The sequence below is a fragment of the Motacilla alba genome, chromosome 3 (assembly GCF_015832195.1).
Source record: "Motacilla alba alba isolate MOTALB_02 chromosome 3, Motacilla_alba_V1.0_pri, whole genome shotgun sequence".
Taxonomy (NCBI): domain Eukaryota; kingdom Metazoa; phylum Chordata; class Aves; order Passeriformes; family Motacillidae; genus Motacilla; species Motacilla alba.
Window position 1 is genome coordinate 113,519,553 of NC_052018.1, and position 17,782 is coordinate 113,537,334.

Genomic DNA, 17,782 nt, shown 5'->3' on the forward strand with positions numbered 1-17,782 from the left:
GTCCCCTTTGTCCCTCTGGTTGGCCTGGCTCCCCGATACACTGCAGCCTGTCGCTGAGGCCGAAATAGCACAGGGCAGTTACCTGCTTGAGGAAAGGGACACGGCAAGGGGCTGGAATCACAGCTCTCCCGGATAAAACGGCCATATTGAAAGGCACAAAGCTTGATAAACTAGCACTGGTTTCTGGACTTTTAATGCCATTTCACCAATGGTTTCTAGAATGGCAAGATCCTCATGGTGGTGCTGGTTTGAGGTGGTCATAGGGACAAGGGCTCTTAATATTCTCAAGTGACATAGCTGAATAAACCACTCAGCAGGATAAGCAAAAAGACAATGTCTGTTGAGCTCTAAAAATCCACAATTTAAAACTTCTTTCACTTCATGCATTCTCCTCCTTTCCTAGCCTAGGTGAGAAATGGCAATATAAAAAGAACACCAAGGAAAGATATTTGAATGTTATTCCTCAACAGAACAAAATTCATAAGTAGTGTAGTAACTCATGAAAAAAGAAAAAAAAATTACCTTCATCAAATATCTGACCTGATTTCAGCAGGGAGAAGCTAAGACAGAAAATTGAAAAAGGTAAGTAAAAATCAAAGTGGGTTGCCTCTAAGAAACCTTAAAACTTTTAGGATGTTAATGATTCCCAACCGTAGCACAAATGCAGAGCTTTTGAACTCAAGCTTCTGGAGTGACACCAATGCAAGAAAAGAAACTATGGATAATACTCAGCATCTTGTGGTTTGACAGAGCCCAAAATATGAAAAGTGAATGGATTTGATGCAAAGGTAAAGTGAAAAATAACTATTATTCTTGAAAATTTGGTGATGTTACTGTATATTAAAAAAAAAACTATAACTAAAAAAAAATCAATATTGCTTGATTTTAATCTGTTTTCAGGAAATGTAAATTCTATTAGCTTACATGGACAGAATACATCCTTCATTTCTGAAGAAAACTAGATACACCAAAGTTAGCACAGCAAACTGTAAAGCTCTCCCTGAGAGAGATGCCTGTGCCATGTGACACACTTATTATAGATATATTTTTAATCTAGAAATAGAGATGATAATTATTCTCCAAAATACTCTGTGTGCCACACTAGCTGCTAACCTCCACAGGCTTTGGATCTGGACCTGAATGTGCAGAGATCACCAAAGATTTTTATTTAAGGGATCTGAACGCAGATAAACTAATCCACACACTTTCTTCCCCCTCCTTCTTCCTTTTCCTGGGCGTACATGTGCACATAGAACTTTTTTACTTTAAAGGCATTGAAAAGGGAAGAGATGAGTACTTGGTAATGAGGAAAATTATGTGTGTTAGAGACAGCTTAAGTATCTCCACGGCTGCTGTGCGCGCCCGTGGGCGTAGGTGTGTAGGATGCGACTGCTGTCTGTTGAGCCATTTTGTTTGGAAGTTAGTGGAACCCAGAGTATTTTTAAACCTGCAAACAGTTACAAGAAATGCAGACAGAGGAGAGAAACCCTGCTGAGAAGTTAGGGCGTTGGGCTGGTTGGATGCGTCAGGGGGCAGGTCCCATATAATTTACTTTGCCAGTGTTGGATCCCTCTGTAACAGTATTAAGAGAGATTACGTTTGTGTTGTAAAATACCAAACAGTTTTGAATGTTATTTCGTAAATACAAAATACCCTCTCCCTCTTCAAAAAAAGAAAACATAAAAAAAAAAAACCATCAAACCAAACCCCACAAGATGGTGGTGAGGGAAATCAAAATAAACCATTATGTGGGACCATGCTGCTTCCCACACATTTGGGATCTATTCCAAGTTCACTGCTGCCCATGCAAATTCTGCTCATAATGGGTGACCAGTTTGGTCAAGCAGTGGGGAGCAGATGGAGGGAGCTGATTCTCCTGGTATGCTTCCCAGCTCCTTGCTGAATGGGAGAAGCGGTGGCTGCGGGATCAGGGCTCCCTCCCTGCCTTGCCAAAGCAGTGCTGTGGGCAGTCACCCGTGGCTGGCTCCCAGCCTTTGCTCCACGCCTCCCAGACCACAGCTCCCTCCACACCGCTCCTGCTCCAGTGCTTCCCACACCTCTGTCCTTCTCCCCTGGCTTCTCTTGGCTCCCCCCAGCCCCTCCTGCTCCCCCAGCTCCCACCCAGCTGCTCGTTCCCTTCCTGTTCCTCTGGGGCTGAATTCAGCTGCCTCCACTGCTGTCCCTCATTCCGCTCGCCTCTCGTCCCTCCTGCTTCATGTTTTTAACCCAGGGCTTTCAGTCAGGCTCTCTCCTCCGTGATTTCAGCAGAAGCTCCAGAGACACAAACAGCCTCTGGCTTTTCACTCCACAGCTGAACACCATGCCAGTGTCACACTGGAGGACACCCGCGAGGCAGCCTTGGCTCAGCCCTGACAGTCCCAGAAGCCAAAAAATGAGTGCTGCCAGGGGAATTTTTTTAGATAGTCTATCCGAAAATGTCTCAAAAGTTTCCATAGGCTGATGCAAACAAAGATGTTTGGATAGCTGAGGACAGACAGGCATGCACTGGGAAGATATTTCACAGAAGGGCAAGAAATGAGAGCACCTTCAGCTGCTAAATTTCACATCTCTGGTCCCCAGCACAGTTTTGGTGTTTGTTTGTTTTCCTTAGGGATTGGGTTTTTTGGGGGGGTTTTTTTGTTTGTTTGTTTTTTTACTTTATTGAAGCTTTTAAAACCTGTGTTTTTAAAAAGCACAGATCGCCTGGGATCTTGATATGTAGGTAGAGGAAGTGTCCATGTAGGTAGAGGAAGTAGATTTCCCTCATTCCCACCTAGGATAACTATCCAATTCTGGGTTTATTTAAGCTAAATCCAGAACACCTCAAGCTGGCATTAGAAAAACCCCACTATATCAGAAATTATTTAGTAAACTTTGCTACAGGCAGTCCTAAATGAATTTGCTAAATGCTACCTTAAATACAGGAACTGTAAGTTCTACTTACAACACAGTAAGTTTTCTATCCAAATTTTGATCAAAATTTCATTAAAAAGGAACAAACCAGTTCATTTCCACTTTCACGAGGGGTTGATGAGGCTTCCAAAGCATGACCACGCACAAACCTCACTGTGCTCAGGTGATCTTCAGGCATCAAAACCAACAGGACACAAACTTGAGGAAAAAGCTTGTAAGGAACATTACCTACTCTAACTTCCTTGTACTGGATTTCCAGACTTCACTACATCAGCAATAATAAATCCAGCTGATGACAGGACCCCAAAAGCCTGGGTTGCTTTAGAGCCAGTTTATAAACTCCATGAAAACACATGCTAATAAGTTAATTTTGAAGAAACAGAAGCTATAATTCCGACACTTAGCATTAGCCCTTTATCTTAAACCATATATTCTGTGCCTACCTCACATTTCTGTTTCTTGGATTAAATTAGAATATGAGGAGAAATTAATCAGGAACATAAAATTTAATGAACTGCTACTTTTTTCAGGCAATCCCTACAGCCTTGCCCTCAGAAGTCAACCCATATTCATTGACTTTCTCGACCTTGAGGTTAAAAAGAAAGTCTATTTGCCCTCCAACTAATGTATAATTAAGTTTTAAAGCCCTAAACACCCACCAGAAGCACTGGTAAGTCAGACAGCTGCAGAAGAGGAAGGGGCTGGGGCTGGAGGAGGGTGCAGAGGAGGAGCAATCCAAGCTGAAAATGGACGCAGTAAAACCCACGGTGCAAAGCAGAGTGGCTGCTGTGGCTGCAAGGACGCAGAGGGAATACAAGGCACAGCCCTGTGACATCCTTCTGCTTTGCAGTGACATCGTTTAAAGGCACAGGGAGCAAACAGCAGGGACTGCATAGCAGAGACCTGTGAACACGGAATCACAGAATGCTTTGGGTTGGAAAGGGCCTTAAATATCATCTAGCTCCAATCCCCTGCCATGGACCGGGACACTGCCCACTAGAAGGTCATGGACACTTACTTTAGTGAGCAAAGACTTGAGTAAGATCAGGGTCTCCATTGATACTGAGTCAGAAACCTATAGATTGCAGATTACCGTATTATGACCTAATTCTCTAATTACTTCTGATTATGCTCAACAGTAAAAAATAAACCAAGAAATGCAATCTGGGGGAGGGAGAAAACTCTACCAAAGTATCTCAGTAACCGATTCAAAATATCTGCTTCTAACTTCCTTTAAAATATTCCTGTTTAAAGAGAAACAGGAGAACTAAAAAGCCTTAATTCAATTCCAGTCAGTAGCAGTTTATTGCAGGGAAGGGCCTGACATGTTACGCACGAGGTGCCAGCCAGATGTTCTCCCTGCCCATCAAATGCTCTGCACAGCAGTGCCTGTGCCACAGCAGTGCCCCCAGGCTGCTCCTGGGGCCAGCACCCCCTGCTACGGGCAGGTACAGCCCCTTGCTGCCCCACGAGCTTCAGCCCGAGCAGGAAGGGGCAAAGGTGCAGCTGGGCTGAAGGAACAGTGCGTGGGCACGTCTGCTGACGAGTCAACGTGCCTGCGTCAGAGGGAGAAACTGAAGTGGCACAGGAATAGCTTCTTTCAGCCATCTCTTAACCATAAAGGTTCATCTTAGTTGAGTCTGGCTGGCGAACGTGTTGACGGGGCAGAAGCCTGAGTGAACACAGTTCTTTTTTCATGGCTGCCTCGAGACTTTGCAGTGATACAAGTCATCCTACGCCAAACAAACTCCACCCGCTATTTATGGTCAAACACACACAGAGAGTGTTTCTGCAGAGCTTTAGAAGTGAGAATGGCTGCTGAGAACTGAGCTCATTATTGAAGGAGTGACATAGATAACACTATATCATTGCTGTGTACCAGCTTTGATTTGCATCCCTTATTTAACTGTCCAAAACAAGCAAGCTTGCTGTTAGTCATTTGGAGTTCCAGTCTGATAAAACAGTGAGGAAAACCTGAGAAATGATGAGTGGGATTTCAGCCACTGTAAAATATTTGAAGTGCACTCTGTCTCTTGCTGGTCCCTGTAAAGCACTTCCTGGAAATGCTCAGTTCTAAAGGTCTTGCCTAAGATAAACTCCTGAAGCTGTGAATACCATGAGGCGTAGGAACCACCTGAACACAACTGCAAAATTATTTCCATAAGTACTTTGAAATACAGAGAATCTTTTAATGTACACCAAGTGTAAGGTGAGGGTGACGATAATAGAGATTTTATGGGTTTTGTGTAGTTGTGACAGAGGGCTAAGCAGAATGTTTGTTCTCTGCTTCCCAAGTCTTCTCACAGGGACTGCTGGGCAAGTATTCAAAACTAAGCCAGCACAGCAAACTAGGTAGTTTCAATATTAAATTTGAAATTCCAGTTTTGAAGCAGAAATTAGATTACTCAATCCACTAACTACGACACATGGACACATGACTTCAGTCAATGCAGTGTCCAGGTAACAGCAAAATTAATCTGAAAAGCAAAGAAGGTGAAGGTCCACACCAGCATCTTTTCAAACAAAAATTCTGAATAACTGTCACTGTCCTGGGAAAACTCTCTAGGATTAGGAATCCACTTAGAGTGTTGTATAACACTGTGATACAATCAGCTTTTTATGAAGTTGTGATTCCCAAAGCACACAAAGTCAGTGCATCACGCAGGTTACAAGAATGAAATAAGATGGAAATGCACAAGTGGTTGATAGATACTCAAGGACAGTGACTGGCTGCCAGTGAGTTACACAAACCTGGGAATGGTAATGATTGAGGCAAGGCAAAAAATAAAAGGCAGAAGGCCAGGTGAGGAAGGGACAGCTCTCTAACCCAAGCTCTGTCCATCTTTTCACTGAGACGTTGCTGGCAGAACTTCAGCCTGAATTGAATACTGAAGTGACAACACAAGAACTCCAAATCTCTTGGGTTTGGTATAGTCTTTGAGTCTGGCCCATCTCTTACAGAATATCCTTGATATCTCTTACAGAATATCCTTGATATCCTTGTAGATATTTATATACCCCTGCCATAGGTGGTACTTTCTATAAAGTCTCTTTCTACTTACTTGAATGACCAGCCACATTAAATCTATTTTTACATTAAAGGAATTAATTCCTTTGAGCTATTTTTCTTCTTGGAAGAAGTATTTCTCCACAAAGAATTTTCATTGTTCTGTAAAAACAAACAAAACCCAAAACCAACAGTTTATTTAGATGAGCCTGAAACAAAGTCGAGTAATTTCAAAACTTGAAAGTACCACCCTGGTTCTTGTTCTTTTGTCTGAGCTGAATTTCAGTGTTGACAGGGGATTTAACGCTGTGTTGATGCAGTCATTAGTACTAGGAAGTACTGTGGGATAAAAAACCAACTTATCCTCAGGAAGAAAAGGGGGGAAACAGAGTATGGGAATGCAGTGGTGATGAAAGAATGGGGAATGGGGAATAAAAACAAGAAACCAACTGAGCAAAAACCCACCAATATCAACCAAACAAACTCCTTCCAAAACCAGGAGCCCAACAAATTCCCAAATCCACTATATGTGCCAAAAAGGCCTGGACAGCAACTTCCATGCTACAAAAAAGCAGCGTTTCTGGATCACACACTGTTGGGGAGTTTTTGCCCCTGTAAATTCGATCTCAGTTTCTAGGTGAATTAATTTGTTTTTTAAACTCAAATTTTGGAATTTTGGGCAGGAAAAAATATTTTCTTCTTCACAGCATCCCTCCATTTTTTAATAATCTCCATCTCTTTCAAGAAAGAGCCAACACCTGCAAAGGCATATACTGCAGAATCTGATTTGTACAGCTGAGAGTAACTTCAGCAAAGAAGTTGTTTTGCAGCTCAGAGTAAAGAAAATATGCTGTCAAGACAAACTACAGCTGTTTAAATCATTCCTCTGTGAAGCGATGGTTTCCCGCAGGGAGAAGTCCCAAAAGTCTATTTGTGCATCTGCAAATGCCTCCGCTGCTCCTCTGCCCAGCACAGCGTGGAGAGAGCCGAGGAGATGAAGTCATGATTCCACAGCTTGTGGCTTGGGTTGTTTGTTGTTGCTGCTCTTTGAACAAATACTTCAGAAGAGAGAAAAATATCCCTCCCCGTCTCAAGCGTCCCCAATAAAACCGGTGTATTTTAAGTGGCAGAAAGGGTTTGAATACAGCCCAGAGTCTCTGGCTGCCAATGATGGCATTGATGTCCTGATGTTGAGCCCCACATGCTGCAGCACATCACAACCAGATGGACGGGTTGTGGATGGATGGGTAACGAGCAGCAACACTGAGAAATTACTGAGGGATATTCCATCTAGTTTTGCTCCAAGGAACTTTGGTGCCTGGACAAGGAACACCTTCTGGAGGTCCGTATGGCTCTGGGTCAAATCCTATTCCCAAGTGCCCTAAATGGACCCGGAGCTGCTCCTGACAGCAGATAGTGTAGGGCAGGGATTGCTTCTGCACATCCTGATCCATGGCATAGCTTTAAGCCAGGCTGTGCTCTCTTGACTCTGGAGACGTAAGATCACAGATTGGTTTGGGTTGGAAGAGGCCTTAAAATCATCTCATTCCAACTTTCCTGCCATGGGCAGGGACACCTTCCAAGGTGTTGAGAGCCCCATGCAGCCTTCAATACTTCCAGGGACAGGGCATCCACAGCCTCACTGGGCAAAATGTTCCAGTGCCTCACTGCCCTCACAGCACCACCATCTCCATCAGAGCAGTCTCAAGGCAAAAGTCAGATCTAAAACATCTGAAGGATCTGTACTTGCCAAAACAGAAAAGTTAGAAGGCTTTTTTCTGTTTGTTTTTTTTTGTCAGGCAGGGCCAGGACGTAGTCTATATCAGGAAAATAGGGACAGGAAGAAAAGAAGAATTTAGTCAGGAATAAGGACTTAGGTAAATTAGGAGAGAAAACACATTCAAGTCTGTAATTTTCAAGGAAGAGGTGCTAAGACCTGCCTGTAACAGTGAAAGAAGAGTCTCTGGAGCTGCAGCTGGAAATTCAAGAGTTACTGTGGGAGTACAGCTGAGCCCTCAGCTTCAGGAGCAGGTGTTCAGGTGTGCACTGCCTCTCAGGAGAGCGCCCTTGGTCCAGATGCCAGGAGGCATCTCCTGACAGCACAGGTATGAAGAAACCTCACAAAGCAAACAAAAATCCCCCCACCTCTCACCCCCTGCCCCTAACCTATGCATTTCCAATTTGCAGGAATTACTGCAATCAGGAGAACAAGCAGGAGCTCTGGATAGACCTTGGATTTGTCCGTGCAGGGACACAAGGACGCAGCAGGCACGTCAGCCTGCACTCCCCCAGACACGTGTTCGTCAGGATTTATCTCAGAAGTCACGGATGCAGAGCAGGGGCTCTGCCTGTCTTGGCACATCAGCTCTTGGCTGTCAGTGCCAGCTCTCCCAGGCACCTCATCTCCTTCAGCTGCTGCAGCCTGCCCTGACAGAGGGACGAGGAGCATGCCCAGGGCTCCCAGCAGACACCAGGCAGGGATGGGCACTGGTGGCTCTGCACTCCCCAGCCTGACCTCCTGTGAGCTCCGGGCTGTGTCTGGTGGACCCAGAGCTGTCCAGGGCTGAGCTGGAAAGGCTGAAGAACACTTGTTAGTGCAGCTCTTCAGGAGAGTGCTGGATTAGCCCGGATTAGCAGCGGGCATTGTGGTTGCACATAATGAATTATGTAAAATGGGCCTGTTAGTGTAAAGCAGATGTACGGCCACATGACTTCAGCTGCAGGCACAGCCAGGAATAAAACAGAGTGGATTCAGTTAGGGAAGGATAAAAAACTGGGGATTTCATATATTTCCCAACATGCACTGTGTCCTGCTGCTTTTGCAGTGGCATTTAAAAACAACACAACTCAGTGACTCCAGCATGGGAAGCAAGACGGGGTTCCTCACTTAAAATCAGGGGAACCCATTTTTCCTCTGCCTCTCCATTGACAGTCACACAACTCAGGAAACACCATATGAGCCTCCAGGAACAGCAATCAGCTACAGCCACCCCTGAAGAGATACTGAAGATACAGTCTAATCATTTTCCATTTAAACAAAAACGCTTTCACCTAATAGGATTAGCCTCTGCATTTTGATAACATGCTTCCCTTCAGAGTTCAGTTCTCTATCAACTTAAATGAACCCACCTGCCAATTAAACAGCTAGCACAGAGACAGTCACAAGCCAGCAAGGACAAATATGGGAAAATTAACCACTGGGAAGAAGGAAAGATAGGACATCTAACACTTTCAAAACAAACATAAATGAGATTAATTTAGATTGAAATGTGGTCAACATCCCCTTTAGGTAATACACACGAACATGCTAATTTTGGAAAATAAGACCCACAGCCCAGTGATATCAGACATTTCTTCCCACAGGCAAACTTCACACGAGAAAGGGCTAATTGATGTAAAAATATACAATAAAATAATTTGACTGCACTGACTTGGTAGAATGGCAAACACAGATGGATACTCTATACAGACTGATAAAATCATGTGATTTGAGCATTCAGAGAAGACCTTTTTCCTTCTGCTATCTGTTTTGGTAGATGGACTGGTCACAGAGACCTCCCCAGTTGCTGACCACTACCAAGACTTTCATTCCTGAGCAATCTCATAAACGATCCTGCCAAAGCACAGGCGCCAGTTCTTGTAAAGCTTTGTACTTTAGGCCTGCCCCTGCCTAGGTTTAGGCTGAGACACAGAACTGATCATATGGTAATGGACTGTCAGAGGAAAGAAGACACACACCCACCTCCATCCCCATCTTCTGTGAGGCTCCTGCACTATCCAGTGACAGGGAAAGTGAGAACTTGCTGTGTGTTTGCCAGACACAAGTGGCAGGGCTTTAGGGGAACGTACTGAAACCGTTTTAGCCTTTCTGGAGAGATTCCTCCCTGTGGAAGGATATGCACCCTCCACTAGGGAATCCATTTATTGATCACACCAGAACCAAACTTCTACCTGCCCTTTCAGCACTTATATTCAATCACTAGAAGAGGTACAGAGACTCCACTGCCAGCCATGTGCACACATTCTATTCTTTGGGATTATACAATTTACTGCTACTGCAAATCTTCTGGATAAGATCAGTTTGTGAAGGAAAAACAGCCAAAAAACCTGAGGCTGTTCAGAAGAATACAGAATTTAAACAAATGCTTTCTTTGTTCCATTGCACTTCATGTTAATAGAGATATCCAAGAGAAGCACTGGAGATTTCATCCCAGTCCAGCTGACGGTTTAGACATGATCACACAAGCTTTGCAGTAAGTTTATACCCACTACTTTGCACGTGCTATGTTAGAAGTGTAATGTGGCAGTAACAAACTAATGCTTCCAACTAGCATGGAAAAGAATGCCAGCGTCAACACAGCAGCTGCTGAGCAGCCAATAATCCAATAATACTACATTGCTACCACACATCTTTGACAATTTTGACACTAGCACTGCAAAAAAAGAAAAAAAACCCAAAGGAAAATGTTCAACAGTCTGAGCAAGACAATGACTTCATAGCTGCCTGTATCAATAAATTGTGACAATAAAGATTTTCTGCTCCTTCTAAACCCTAGGTTTTGGATTTGGTTTTTGCCTTTCAAATAGGCAGCTTTCAGAAAAATGTATTTTATATTTTCAAACAAACCAGCATCCCCTGTATGAGCATGGAAGATGAAATAGTATTATGAATGCTGCTTAGTTCAGAACCGAGATATTTGTCTGCAAAAAATAATAGTACTTTGATTAAAAAAAGATTTATGAACAAGCAAATCAAATGGCACGGAAGTTGCCTGGAAATGTGCGCTGCAGCGTTTTCTATTGCAGAATTTGGAGCTGCCCATGAGCTCTGTGCATTTGGGTGATTTTCATTGAAATTCAGTGCACTATGTTGCAGGCAGGGAAGTCTGCCAAAGATTTTATTTTTAAGATGCAGCAGCTACATGACCCATTTTTGCCTTCAACAGCTAGCAACTTCTCCCTCAAAAGAAAAAGGAGACATAAAACCCAATGCAGATTTGAGTACCTGTGTTTTTCCTTCTCCCACAGAGATGATGTGGAAAAGCAGCAAAGATTAACAGTGGATAGCTACTGAGATCTGGCTCCTTTTCTTCCTCATTCTGTTTTTAATCTCCTCGTGTCCAGAAGAAAATGTGAAAGGTGATGTGCCTGTTATTGCTGAGGCCCTAACAAAACCAGAGATCTCATCTGACAGCATCAGGGTAACAATGGCACGTGCCATCCCCTGCAGAGCAGCAGGGTCCTCGGCCGCCCCCATACACAAGCCCGCTCCTGCTCTGGCTGCGCATCAGACCGCTGGCCCCCTCACTGCAGAGATGGCAGAGGTCTCAGGAGCCCGGTGTTATTTATGTAACACCACAGTGGAGGAGAACAGCCTGTTCCACAGGCTTCCTATGGCTCACGCTTCCAGCAAGAACTGGACTCACTGCCCACAGGGAGGAAGAAAGCATTTTGTCCAATCCCTCAAGCTGCAATGGACACGGCAAGGTTGGAAAGTGTGAAGTGGAAAAAATAAAAAATAATTGAAAACCCCAGAGCAGCTGGAGCACAAATAGATACAGCAGTGCTGGGTCTCACTTCACACATCAGGGGGAAAGATGTGCTTCTAATGCCTCGTTAGGACAAAACTCATTGTGCTTTCCCCACCGGAGTCCCCCAGCACGCACAAATCTAACCACAGCTTTAAAACCAATCATAGTCACACCAGACCTTTAACCCCACTCCAGTGCACCCACTTCATAATAAGGCAGACCGAAGCACTGTTTTTATAGTCACAGTAGGTTGTTGCCTGCTTGGAAACTATCAGATTCATCTTTTCAAGCTTCTCTGCATTGCAATCAGTACACTTACTTGGTTTTTTTTAATTTTTAAACTGAAACTGGGACTCCATGTGTCTGTAACTGCAGGAAGAAGCCAAGCTCATGGGATTTTTTCAGGAGTATAGGTATGCCTATTTCCACTGCTTCAAACCAGAATTCATAAATTCTGTGTATCTGTGAAGTTAAATCATTACACCTGATTATTTAACACTGCAGTAAAGGAACACTCGAGACCTTCTAGGCAAAAAGAACGGAAATTTGCACCATGGTTTATAAGGAATACACAAAAAAGATATGCACTAAAACTGCCATCAAAAGGTGCAACCGCTTGTGACTCTTTATGCACACTCCAGTAACCCAGAGGACACTCAAGATCAGGAAATAGGCATGAATATATGTGTATTTTAGCAACTAAGGTTACGGATTATCTGAAAACTAGAAATTCAGGACAAGTTTCTTGCTGTGTGATGCCTGCATTTACGCTTTGTTGTACCTACAATATCCTTTCGATAATTCTATTAGCTGCACAAGCACACAAGGAAGACCTTATTTATGATCCAAATATGTCAAAAACATCACATTTTTGAGCAGATTAACAAATTCGATTCTCCGCTGTAGACATGATTTGTATTCATCCAAAGATTAACATTTTCTGATCACTGATTCTCTTGACTAGAGCTCCGTGTAAAAAAACAAAAAACGAACCAAAATATTTATGTATATTTTTATACAAGCACATATATGAAAGCAAAATAAAAACAAAAAATGGGAAGGTCACTGCAGCGGATGACTTCCCAGAATGCATTTGGCTGATGTGAAGTTTCTCACAAGTTTCTCACCTGAATTTTAAACAGTATTATACCAAAACTTTCCATTACCTTCAAATACACCTCTAGAATATATTCCTTAAAAATCCTTGTAACTGCTATATAGTAATTTTAGGCAGCCACTTAATGCTCTTTCTTATTAAGCAACCTTTAATTTAATGAGCCCACTCGAAGTGTCTAAACACTCAAATTACAGAGCACCAGATCTTTTCCTCAAAACCCCTGCAGTAATCCTACTTTCTTCATATCCTTGGGTGATGGAGTAGTGCTTCACTGTATTTTAACCAGGCACACAATCTGAAGAGGCAGATTTCACAATGCAGTAGTCTCAAATGGATCCAATCAAGTTCCTGCAGTGAAGCTGGTTTAGTTAATGATTACTTTAATCTTATCTATATTTTCTTTCATGTTAAACATTCATTTGCCCTGTGCTACTAAAATAACAGCAACAAAAAGGACTTTGCTATTTTGTTTTACTTTATTGTCTTCTTTGTGCAAAACTCCCATGTTTTTATTACAAGAACACTTGAGCAAAAAAATATTTTTTTTTACCCAGATTTTTTTCTTTTAGCAAGCAGGTTATTGACTATGGCATTGAATTCTGAGAGCATATTGAATAGTTAACTTTTGTCATTTCTGCCCTCAAGATTCCCATATTCAACTAACAAAGCTGATGGAACAAACTATCCAGGAAAAATACAAAGACACTTTTCTTCTTTTTCCAATGAAATTCTGCTGACACAATACACTGATACAGAAAACACCAAAGACACCCAAGCACAGGATCAGCTACAGTGATACCCCAGCACCGCTGGCAGAGGAGAAGTGCACGCAGATAAAACATGCAAGAAACTGGAGAATCAGAGTGCTTATTTTTTCCAGAGGAAACTATGAGTTTCTGGCTCTGCTAGCTACAAGGGACCAGAGAAAAACCAGTATGGACAGCCTGTCAGGCAGCAGAGAGGCTGGAGCACACAGGAAGCTCAGCAAGGACTAAAGAGCCAACACCTTCCCTTTCACAGAAGGCTCAGGACAAGCAGGAGCCTGTGCAGAGCTCCCTTGGCTCGCCCTGCTCAGAGGCCACACCAAGGAACCAAAATCTATCAGCAGCAAGAGCACTGCCTGGATGAGGACTGACAACAGCACAGTGACACGTGTAGCTCTAGGCCAGGCACAGAAGCATTCCTGCAGCTGAGTCACAGCACCAGGGAGCTGTGAGTGGGTGTGAAGCAGTTAGAAAACCACCAGCCTACCACGGGATGACTGTCAGAGATGACTGGTGGTTTTTGCTTTGAACCAGTCTGCGAGGAGTGCAGGTATCTGAATGCTGCTGTTTCTTTTACAAAGATAATGGCTGGAGCCTTCTGGAGATTGTGTCCCTTTGGCTGTAAGGTCACAGGCACCTTACCTGCGAAATACAGGAGGTCAAAATGACTCAACGTGAGACGACTCAGAGTCTGGGACCAGCTATTGCCTTTGTGATCAGCATGCAAATACAGAAGTGTTGAACCATGGTAACAAGCACCTATTGAAGCGAGGAATTATAGAAACACACATTTTAAAGCGGAGAACAGACGATGGGTTACATGGGGAGGGCTGCTGTCCAGACTGGAGAAGGCTCCGAGCAGACCTTACAGTGGCATTTCAGTACCTCTAGGGCAACTACAAGACAGCTGGAAAGGGACTTTTGACAAGGACATGGAGTGATAGGACAAGGAGGAATAGCTTCCAAACGACAGAAAATAGGTTTAGATTAGATGTTAGGAAGAAATGTGTTACTGTTGTAGTGAGACACTGGAACAGGCTGCCTAGAAAAAGCTGTGGATGTGCCCCATCCCTGAAAACATTCAAGACCAAGTTGGACGGGGTTCTTGGGCAATCTAGTGGGTGGCATCCCTGCCTGCCCACAGCAGGGGGCTTGGAAGCAGATGAGCTTTAAGGCCCCTCCAACCTGATTCTATTTTCTGATTTGCTTGAGCCAGGAGTAGTCGGATGCTGCATGTTATATGGCACTGCTCCAAGGCTGAATTATTGTCCTGCATATGACAGAAGCATTGAACACTCACAGAATACTTTGGGTTGGAAGGGACCTCAAAGACCATCTGATTCCATCTCCCCTGCCATGGGTAGAGCCATCTTCCACTAAACCAGGATGCTCAGAGTCCCATCCAACCTGTCCTCGATACAAAACTTTGAGTGAAAGAAATAGCACCTACCATCCAAAAGCGGCAGATTCACCTGACCTTAGGAAAAAAAAGATGGAACTTATCCCACACTGTCAATATGGAAAGAGCTATTTGCATTCATACTGGACTGACCAATGCAGTGGATTTCTATCTTCTCTGCTTTTAAAACTATCAGAAATCCATGCTTTTTGGGTAGATCTTGGAAGAACATCTGGATACACTGTGCATGACTTCTTATATTACTTTTACCTTTCCAGGCAAAACCCCAACAGACCAGGCATTTCATAAAATGTTTTTCATCCATCAGGACTTGCTTGAGATTTGTTGAAACATATGGCATAACAGTACCTCCTAAAGAGAGGTATTTATTAAAGAAAACAGTTATAAATAGAGCTCCAAATAAACAGCTTTCAGTAAGAAAAGCTCTCCAGCTTTACCTCCCTTGTTTATCCAGGCTAGATCTTCCTTGGAGCACTGTGTGCCACACAGACAGCCAACGGCTGAATATTAACACTAAATATTACAGTGTCATTATGGTTTGCTTAAACCAACTTTATACTGCTCTGGCTCTTCTTTTCCAAAAACAGTCCTTGGCCAAAACAAACCAGCAAAGCAAAAAAGCTCACTGAGAACAGAATTGTTTATTCCAAAGAAGATAGCCTCTCCTCCATCTCACTAGTTGACTGCTGGCATGGAAAATGGCTCAGCGACATCTGTTGAACAGCTGACTCACACCCACTACACAATGGACTGAAACATCTACAGATTAGCTACTGAAACCCCCAGTTCATAGCTCAGTATGGTTTTAGTGCATTAAAGGGCTGTGCGTTAAACTGTTGGAGCTCAGCAATGAAAGCACAGGGACAGGCCAGAGCACTGGGGGTGCTGACCTCTTTGGTCTCACTATTCCCACCCACCAGCCAGAACTAAAATATTTAGAGAACCCAAGTTCAACAGCCATGTTCTGTACATTTAATATTACCAATATAAGCAATACTGAAGTGTTTCACTGGTGCATTGGGATTAAGGGAGAAACACTGCTAAGGCCTAAGCTGCTCTGGAAATGGGTATGTGCAGTACCACGAGAAATGTTAAACATACATTTGCAACCCAATTTTACCAACATTCCAAATTTTACACGCACTTTGTGCAAATTAAACTGAACGATTGGGACTGAGGTGCTTGCCTTACCACAGCATCTGCCTGCAATCCCATGACAGCATTGCAGCAAGGCAGAGTAATTGATGACTTCGCTTTATCATAGCAACCAAATTCTTCATTTTTTTCTTTTTTTAAATTTATTCTACTAAAACTAGATAGGGTTTGGAAGGATCGAACACCTGCCACTTTCTCTGTCCTTCACTTATTGCCCATCTGCAGCTGACAGACGTGCTAAAGGACACAAATAGCAGAGGGAAGAAAAGCAGAGCAGCAAATCTTTTCTTTGATTTGCATAGTTTCTCCAGGCATAAATTCAGCAAAAGGCACAGATTTTCTCTCTAATGGTTCCCTAGTCTAACAATTTGCAAAAGAAGCTAAGTCTAGAAGAATAGGATCTCTCATCCTCGATATCATGGGCATCTCAAAGGTTTCAACCTTTAATGCAGCGTGGACTTCAGTATTAACTTCACACACAGGTATGGGAGAACTATGATATAAAGCTGCCAAATCCCAAACACCCAGATCAAACAAACACTCTTTAATTCATAAGGACGTGGATGTAAAGTAGAAAAATTCAGGCCCTCTGTAGGCAAGATGTGAGTTTAGGACTCAAGAGACAAAAGATCAAATACCACCTCTTCCTACCTAAGGTGTGACCTACAGCATCCTAAATTAGGTTTCCTCTTCCAACCCACTGGGAAGCCACATCTCCCTACCCTTGCTCTGTTGTAGGGATTATTTGAGTGAGCCTCACTGGGCCCCTGTCCTTTTATATGCAGCCAGTTTCAACTGAAGAATTTGTTTAATTTCCTTTTTTTAAATAAAACCCAGAAATAAATACGTCTGTCTTCCTCTCAAAAGGCTCAGGTAGTAGTCTCTTATCACTGGCACTCCCATTAAGAATGACTCAAGGCTGCTCCTGCCACAGAGGTCACTACTCCATCACAGGTTTGCCCAGCCTGTGCTGCACTTGGCAGTTGTATTTTTTAATCTGTGTTCTGCATGCTTGTAACAACTCACTGCATTGGTTCACTCTGAGCAATGGGACCATCTACACATCAGCAACATAAATGGCTTTAAATATTTGCTATTGCAGAATAACCCCAGTCTGGAGCACATCCACACGAAGGAAGTGCCCTGGGTAACTTCAACTGTAAATCTCTTTTTTATTCTTAAATAATTTGTATTATGACTTACCATCTGATGCTGGGAGCTCTAGAAGAAATGGCATTGAGCCTGAGAGGGCAAAACACGGACACCTAAAGAACTCAAGAACGTGACAGGCACATCTTTCTTTCCCTGCTTTCATGCAATCAGTCTCTCTGGCTCTCTAGCACAGCCCTCTGCTCTGTCCCCAACACAGATAAAAGTGACCTCCATGATCTCATGTTGTTCTGAGCAAAACAGAGACTGAAACTCTGTCACGGAAGCGTGGCCCAGGGGCTCACAGTCCATACAAACACTTTTGGATCTCATCCTGCCACGTCAGTATTTCACCATGGCTTTTAGGCACTGCTCTTAAAACTCACACAAAAAGGCTCAGCCCTAGACATGCTCCTTCATGATCTGAAATCTCACTTCAGCACATTTGTTTTGTCCTCTTCTTTTCTTCTGAGCCAGAGTTTATTTCCTCCAAATAAAGACAAACCTAAAGAAGCCCACATTTAGGCATTACTGAGAAATCACCCTCTGAGTGCCCATTAAAACTGACAATCCAGATGCAGCCTGACCTAGAAGTCCCTAAACTGCTGATTGCTAGAAGCTACAAGAGCTGTCCAGGAGAGTTCTTGCTGTTCTTCCCTCAGCACTTAAAAGGCCACTGTAGAGAATGAAGATAATTGTACCTCAGCTGAGAGTGTGCTTACTTTG